Here is an 8,267-nt window from a genome sequence, read left to right as displayed (position 1 = left end):
ATGAATGAAGAAGGCAGCGTTTACGCTATGGTAGTTAGGTAGGAAGTTCTCGGTAGCGCTTAACGCTACCATTCTCGTAGTTTAGGTAGGAAACTCTCATAAGAGCTTAACACTATGGTAGTTAGGTAGGAAGTTCTCGGTAGCGCTTAACGCTACCATTCTCGTAGTTTAGGTAGAAAAACTCTCATAGGCGCTTAACGCCACCGCTTTCTTAGCTTAGTTTAGTTTAGTTGCTGATTTCTTAGCTTAGTTCAATGGTTTCGACGGGGGAATTGACGACTCCGACGTTGGATACTTGCTTCTCTTTACCGCTTTGAGACGATGTAGTTAGATCTCGAGTTTCATCGGAGGAATTGACGACTCCGCCTTTGGATCTCGACCTATTTCTGGTTTTATGAAGCTTTGGTGTTTATTTTCATGTTGATGATGCTATTTACTCATGTTTCTTGGATGCTTTTCGCAATTGGTGGCTTAAATGTTTAGATCCATGATGTTTACATGATTTCCAGTAGTTTAGAGGTTGAGATCTAGTTATTCACGTTCTCGATTTCTGAGATCTGTTAGTTTAGGTGATGCATGCAAGGTTAATCTGTTTTTATTCCGCTTTCTGCTAGACCCAGTAGCGTAGATCTGTTAGTTTAGGCTTTAATTTCATGTTTAAATTTAGATCTGAGATTGCTCTGTTTTCATGGTGTTTAATGCTCTGTTTTGTTCTGTATTTCCCGTTGAATTCATGAAGAAGATGAAGTTTGCTGGTAGTTAAAATCAGATCTGCTTTAGTTTGTTTAGTTGCAGCTTTCTTGTCAGTAGCTATTTAGGGAAATCTTTTCTGCTTTCTTATGCTTGCTCTGCTGTCTGGCTGTTTTAGGAAACTTATTTGCTTGACCCAGGAAATTTGGTGAATGATCTAAAGTTAATTTTCAGTTTCAAATCACGATTGCAATTACATTTGAAGCACCTTCAGTTCTCTGGATCCAGTAGATAGAATAGATTAGGTTTATATTCTCAGGTCTAGTAGTTAAAACTCAGCCCTTAATGAATGCGTGGCAGCAGCCGATCACTTTTCCGATTGTGTCGTAGAAACAATCTCGAGTAGGTCCCTAGTCTCTGTGGTTCGACCCCGTTCTTGCCGTTTATACTTAGTAATATTCGTTGCATTTGAGGGAAGTATAAATCTTGTTGAAAGGAGGAACACGTGCACCGACACACGTGCAAAATCCTCTCTTCAAAAGAGTACAATTATTTTTATTTCTTTTTTGAGAAAATAAGGTAATTTTATAATTTAAGATGTTTTTTCAGATACAAGAGACAAAATACTTTTGGAATAAAGTTTGCCCCTATAAAGTTTGGACTTCTGGAAAATAAGTGGGCAACACGATTACAAGCTCTATGGATGAATTGAAAATCGATGACGCCAACCCCTTTTAGCAATAGCCAAGATGTCATCTTCCACAACCTCACTGTAAGGGTCAAGATCCACATCACCACGTAGTCCCCTAATCAAATTTTGGTTATCACATTGCACATATACCTTAGAGATATTCTGCAAAAGGGTCATATTCAAACCATACCGAATTGCGATACCTTCCATCAATGTCGTTGGCCCAGCCACTCGAAGTTCAGTCTTACAAGCGAAGACAACCGCCCCCTTTCATCTCTAAAGGATCACACCCAATCCAACTCGACCATTCTGGAGAACATTTATATCACTATTCATCATAAGAGTGCCCGATGGAGGAGGTTCCCATTTATGCATACTGCAATGTTCAATTTATTTCCAGCATTCTTTTCAAAAGTGTCAAGCATTTCCATCCAATTTTTGTGCGCCAATAAAAGAATTTCTTCCCAGTTAAAAACTTTTTGGTCAAAGTAAAATTCATTTCTTCTCTTCCAAATATTCCATGCAGTACAAGCAAAAAGTGCAAAGGCTTCATGGGGTAATTTTTCCAAAAGAGACCAAACCACTTGCTTAAAAGAAGAGCTATTAAGGAGATGAGGGTCCAAGCGAAGAGGGTCATATCTCTAGACATTAACCACTTCAGTACAGTAGCAATAGATGATCACTTGACTCACAACTCAAGCCACAAATCTCACAAACAGTTTCTGCATCAATGCCTCGACAATAAAGATTTCCCTTAGTGGGCAAGCTGTTTACACATGCTCTCCATAAGGAGTGTCGAATTCTTGGTGTAACTTTAGAATGCCACAATCTTTTCTAGCCATTTTCCAGTCTACTTGAGGAGGCTTTATATTCTTGACTTTTCCCAAGAAATGTACCTGTCAAATGATACACTGTCCTGACCGAATATATTCATTTCTTATCATATCCCCATATTCGTTTATCATCCAGTATGCGATTGCTAAGTGGTTTAGCACAAATATGATCCGCTTCATCCTTGTTAAAAAGTTTGTATATTGTCTCCTTTCCATATCAAATTTTGTTGGTCAATCAAGTCATAGACTTAAGAGTTTTATGTTCCTTGGAAGGTTTTTGGCGCTGAGGGGTGCAAGCCATTTATCCACAATTATTCAAAGGAGAAAAGAAATTGGAATCTGGAATCCCCAAATAATCAACTCCTTCCACGGTCTAATATTACAAAGCAATACAGAACCTGAAAAATAAACAAAGCATTACAGTAAAGTCAATACATGATTAACAACATAATTCCCATGGACGACGACGATTCTGCTTCTCTATTTGGGAACTAACCTTCTGTATCCACAATTACCAACTTTGTATTCCAACTCCTGTATTCTAACACTATTTACCATTTGGTTTGTTGATGTATTCTAGCACATCTTGGGTGATCTCGTCGAGGAAGGAGACGAAACATAACACTAGTGAACCCACTTCCTTCCACGTCCTGTTCCTCGATAAGATAGTTCTCGAACACCGTCGCATCGTCCTTCCCCCCTCTTATAAAATCAGTTTAGGAGTAATACTCCGCTCTTGCTTCAGTTTGTTGATGTTTCTTCTCAAAGGCCTGGTTAGGTATCTTTTATTAGCAAATGTGAATGCAATCGTAATTCTAAAAGGGAGGGGATAGAGAGAGAGAGAGAGAGAGAGAGAAAAAACAAATGAACGTTCACTTACAATCCTGGGGCGGAGGGAAAGGAAGGGGAAGCGTCAGCTGTGGAGGAATAGAACACAATGAGCATAGTGTGAAAGCATCGAGGAAAAAAATTGGGCTGCCACTTGTTAGTAGTGCAGCGCGGCTCAGGGAATGGCGAGGGTATGCTTGTTTTCTGGAGATTCATACGACACAGTGAAGGATATACAGCACGGCTAAGTGAAGAAGGTTCCAGGGCACTGCATTAAAAGAGTTGTGAGTTTTAAAAAGCTTGATGGCGCCATTATACAACCACTGAAGGTTGATGCAAAATGATTATGTCCTGCATACCTGAACAAACACTGAAGATATATCCGATAGTCTGGATGAACACCTTCTTCATGAAACCGAAGAAGAGGATTCCGTAGCAAAGGCAAAAATTAAGCGGGGCAAAGATTGCAGCTGAGGGAATTGACTGAAGGCAACATCAACACGGGAAGTTGTTAAACTTCCTCTTCCATTTTCACAAGCTTGAAAGAATCATTATACTGAGCGACAAGATTTACAAGCCACTCATGCAGTAAAATCCTAGCCTCCCGAATTCCTTGCTCTAGTGAAGACAAAATCACCTAATAAGAATTTTAAAGAACAAAACGTTAAAATAACTTGACAGTATAAATGTATCAGCCATCAGCATACTCCTCGGTAGGGAAGATCAAATCCAAATATTTGGCTATAACTCAGCCACGCTGACGTGACAGTACACAGACACAATCTTCAACAAACGCATGCATAGGACAAAATATGAAATGAATCTTATGACACTTGCTTTAAAATGCAGTATATATGTGACACAAATCTGCAAATCCTCACCTCTCCTGTCGCTACCAAGCTTACAAAATGCATAGATATAGATAGCAACCACAACCTTCCGGAAATAGAGTTTACCTCGTGAACAAGTATGGAGAGATGACTTCATGATCCACAGTATCATAAATCTCGTGTGATATTGGCGAGCAGCTTTCAAATTGTACAGTTTCTAATCTCAGTCTCCTTTGCAGGAATATGTATTCTGGCATGAAAACGAGGACTCATACATATTAAACATTGATCAACGCCCTCATGCTTGTAAAACTAAGCAATTTGTAAGCTGTAATCCCAGATCAAGCCAATACAATCTTTGCCCTCCCTTCTTCCCGTGGACGTAGATTTACTTCAGTAAATCGAACCACGTAAAATCTCTGTGTCGTGATCTGCATTTCATTCTCTACCAGCATTACAAACATCAGAAATTCGCGGATCCATCACTGGCGCCGTCTGTGGGAAGCAGAGAACCAAAATTTGTGATAAAGCGAATTTTTGACCCTTTTTCCACCCCAAAAAAATGCATACCAGATCACACACTACCCGTAATACCGTTCGTGAAAACCATGAGGAAGCTAGTCCAGCCCGCAGGTCCGGAAAACAGCCTCGGAGACATCTACTTCCAGTTTTCACGATGAAGGAACAAGCCGCTCAAAAGGTCCACACACCGAGTCTTCCCAGCAGCCTGATTTGAATGAGGCTGTCAAGCTGTTCTTGGCTGAGAAGCAGGATGAGTTCTTAGCCTTCCTGCAAAAGAGCCAAGAGCCGAAGACGAAAACGGTGGATTCTCCTTCCTCATCCGGACATGAAAGTCGCTACCGCAGTAGTGCCGTGTCTTCCAGGAAGAAGAATCCTCAACCCCGACATGTTCCTGTTCCTCCTCGGTACCGGAATCACAGGAGAACTCCATCTCCTCCATACCGAAGAGGTGTCGGGTTCGCCATGTACGGAGCATTGAAGACTCCGTTCTCGGACGATATCACCCGAACTTCCTTGCCACAGAACTACCGAACTCCGTCAATGACTTATGACGGGTTGGTGGATCCTCATGACTTCCTGGGACGCTATCAGTATAATATGGCGAACCAGGGTCTCAATGAGGTCCATATGTGCAAGCTGTTCCCGAGCTGCTCATCGGGAACGCCAGAAGGTGGTTCGACAGCCTTCCTCAAGGCAGCATTAGATCCTACCGAGATCTAATGGATGCTTTCCACAGGAGGTTTTTCAGAAAGCGGAAGCCCGGATTACTTCGGCTCAGCTGCTTTCTATACGTCAAGGTCGCGACGAAAAGATCAGCGACTTCCTGACGAGATTCCATAAGGAATGCCTACAAGTAGATAATCTCAATGATCTACTTGTCATTTCGGCATTCCAAAATGGAATCCTGCCCGGAGCTCTCTACAGAAAGCTCGTGGAATGCAGTCCGCAAACAGCTCAAGAGATGTGGGACATTGCGGACAAGTTTTCTCGTGCCGATGAGGCAGACCGTCGAAAACGGTCTTTAGACAGCTCATCTAGAGAAGACAAAAAGAAGCCCGATCATAGCGATCAGAGGCTTCCTCGCCGAACACCTTCCCCACCAAAGGAGGGATAGCGGTCATCCGAGGTGATCAAAAAAGAGCAAGAGTTTGCAGATTGCGCTTAAAAAGTGCCGAGCAATCAGCTCGGCACCATCAAGCATAGCAATCACAGCAGCCGGAGTCAGAGGCAGGCGAAATGACCGAAGTCACACCGGAGCCGAACTCAATGGTGTACGGCACTGAAGCCGTGATTCCGGTTTAGATCGGCATACCCAGTCCCCGAACTCAATTTCTCCTCAGAAATGAATGGTGACGGACTGAGAGCCGAACTAGATCTTGCCGAAGAAAGAAGAGAATTGGCCTGCATAAAAGCAGCCAAGTACAAGGAGCAAGTAGCCCGGTATTATAACCAAAGGGTGAAAAAGCTGCAATTTCAAGTGGGAGATCTCGTCTTGAGAAACAACGAAGTAAGCCGAGCAGAAAAGCTGGGCGAACTCGAACCCACATGGGAAGGTCCATATCGGGTGTCAGAAGTCCTCGGCAAAGGGTCTTACAAATTGACTCACGTGTCAGGAGCACAAGTACCCCGAACATGGTACGTTTCCAACCTCAAAAAGTTCCATTTGTAAGAGACAGTCCGGTCAGTCAGTCTTGAGTCCTGTTCGGTCAATGTGCTTTCTTTGGTTTGCTTGGTCTTTGTTTGTCTCTGTGCGTTTTGTCTGTCTATGTGCGTGTCGTCTCTTACAAATGTTACTGAGGTATCTTGTTCTTCGAAGGCTGATCCCCTTCTTAGAACATATACAAGCCAACGATTGTGAGTCAGAGCTTCTAAAGAGGATACAAGACCACAATTCAGCTTAAACAAGCAGTTCGTCTGAAACGAACTGCAATAAGCCAACGATTGTGAGTCCAAGCTTCTAAGGAGGATACAAGACCACAATTCAGCTTAACAAGCAGTCCGTCTGAAACGAACTGCAACAAGCCAACGACTGTGAGTCCAAGCTTCCAAGGAGGATACAAGACCACAATTCAGCTTAACAAGCAGTTCGTCTGAAACGAACTGCAATAAGCCACGATTGTGAGTCCAAGCTTCTCAGGAGGATACAAGACCACAATTCGGCTTAAGAAATAAGCACTTCGTCTGAAACGAACTGCAATAAGGGAAAGTCCGATCCACGCGATAAACCTCGCCGAATTAGGACGACCAAGTTCGGTCAAAGAAGTTTACCTCATAAGACCGAGGACGACCATGTCTAGTCAAAGAGGTTTACTGCATAAGACCACTTCGGTTAACTGGGAAAGTCCGATCCACGCGATAAAACTCGCCGAATTAGGACAAGGGAAAGTTCGATCCCGGCGACGAAAATCGCCAAATTAGAACACAAAGACGAGTCCGGTCAAAGATGTTTATTTCATCAGACCAAAGACGAGTCCGGTCAAAGATGTTTATTTCATCAGACCAAGGACCAAGTCCGGTCAAAGAAGTTTACTTCATAAGACCGAGGACAAGTACGATGAAATTTTTTCGCTAAGCTGTAAATACAGTATTAGAAGCGAAAACAAAATTTCATTTTTCAAATCTTGTTCGGCACACAACTCCGCTACCCTACGAGATGGCGTTACGCTATTACAAAGGACTATTCTACTGTCCAGGGTTGCTAAAGTTGAGCCATCTATTCACAAAATCCTCGTGAAGCTGAGTTCGGGCGTTCCAGGCAGCCGCAGAATAAGCAGGTCGACGAGATGCTCTAATCGACCTGCCACCTCTTCTCTGAGCCCGGGAAGCCCTAGCACCTCGGCGGCGAAGAGTCTCTTCACGAAGCATTTGCCGATCTTGCTCACTCATAACCACAGCTCCTCTGCGAACTTCAGTCCGTCCTCGACTTGACGTCTCCGGTTGTCCCTGAGTTCGTTGCTGACTTGGAGTAGGGTTTTGAGCAAGTGAATCAGAGGTTTGAGCTGGAGTACTAGCATCTGTTGGCGGGAAATGCCTGAGGAATCTCTCAATTGAGGGACGCCGGGAAAGAACTATGTCGTACCGAGAAGCCCAGCGCCGCAATGATTTCACGACTTGTTGGCAAGCCGAGCTCTCCAGCGCATTGTTCCTCCGGAGTACATGATATTCTCCCACAGTTCGTCAACTCGACTCTGAACATCTGATATGGTCACTCCCCCGCGCACACGGATGTAATCCTCGTACGCAGTCCTCTCAGCAATGGTCGTATTCAGCTCGGCCTCCAGATCATTCTTATCGGACTCTAAGTCCTTATTATCGGCCTCCAGCTTCACTAAACGAGCCAGAAGCTCGTCATTCTTCGTCTGATCGGCTATAGCTCTTTTCTCAGCTTCGTCTAAAGCCGAAGAGTACAGCCGTTTCCAGTGAAGTATCTCCATCTCCTTGAGTGCAAAGCAGCTATGTTAGTTCGGCAGCTGTACCGAGCAGATAGTAAAATACAACAGGAATAAAGGCGAGTACGAAAAGCTATACGAAGACAAGTGTAGAGAATTTTTCATCCACAAGGAAAATTTTTTACACTAGGAGGGCTTCAAGGCCATTTTTACAAGGAAGAAAACTAGACTAAGAGAAGGGAGACGAAATCATACTCCGCCAGCTTCGTCTCCGGCTCCTCGGTCTGGTTCAGCTCCTTTTTCCTGAGCTACCTCAGCCTCGGCCTCGCATCCTGCCGGCCTCGCCTCCGCCTCCTGATCGGCTTCCTTCTCCGGATGCCCGGCCCGCTCGACTTCGGCCTCCGGCTCCAGCGGCTCGGCCTCACCCTCTCCGTTGTAAGTCGAAGCGGGTGAAACGGGTCCCACGGAGGCAAAGATAGCCTCC

The sequence above is a fragment of the Salvia splendens genome, chromosome 7, assembly GCF_004379255.2.
Source record: "Salvia splendens isolate huo1 chromosome 7, SspV2, whole genome shotgun sequence".
NCBI classification, from domain to species: domain Eukaryota; kingdom Viridiplantae; phylum Streptophyta; class Magnoliopsida; order Lamiales; family Lamiaceae; genus Salvia; species Salvia splendens.
Note: the sequence above shows the minus strand (reverse complement) of the source record.